The following is a 735-nucleotide window of genomic DNA, read 5'->3' as shown; positions in this document are numbered from 1 at the left end:
GCTTATTTTTCATTTTTACCTAAAAAGGGGGGGCTGTCTTATTTGATGGCCCTGCCTTATCATCGGGGAAACACGGTATATATATATATATATATATATATATATATATATATATTATACATGCTACTATACAGTTACATTACGTTTAAATATTTTTTAATGTTTTTTTTAACAGATTTTTGTGTTTTGTTATTTAAATCTTATTATTAAATTTATTATATATCAGTGAGTTATGCCTAAGAATTACAGCCTACAATGAAAAATACATTTTCATGCAAAAAATGTACCACTTTTTGCATGGAAATTTTGAGGGAATTAGACCGCTAGGGAGGTTAAATTTCCCGCCCAGCCATGTCTCCTCAGCCTACTGACACTTTACGCATCACACTGAGGATGTGAAGCAGAAGCCAGCTGGGGATCGATGAGGGCGCCGCTGGATTGAGGGGCACAGGTAGGAGGGTTTTTTTCCGCTTTTTTCCATGCAAATTTCACCCCAAGTCACACTCGGGAATACCACCAGGGGGTTAAAATGTACCTGTATATGAATCTGCATTGGGAGGTGGGGATGCACCAGAATCCTGACTTCATTCCCAATAATATTTGTCGAAATACACTCCCAAACTTGCAAGCAACCTCGACCATGTGTCATTGTTGCTTGCAGACACTCATTATTGTACCACTTACCAGCCTTTTGGCAAACAAAACTTCTTTATGCTACAGCCAATTATTTCAAAA

This window comes from Pyxicephalus adspersus, chromosome 1 (genome assembly GCF_032062135.1).
Source record: "Pyxicephalus adspersus chromosome 1, UCB_Pads_2.0, whole genome shotgun sequence".
NCBI classification, from domain to species: Eukaryota; Metazoa; Chordata; class Amphibia; order Anura; family Pyxicephalidae; genus Pyxicephalus; species Pyxicephalus adspersus.
This window is presented reverse-complemented; position numbering follows the sequence as displayed.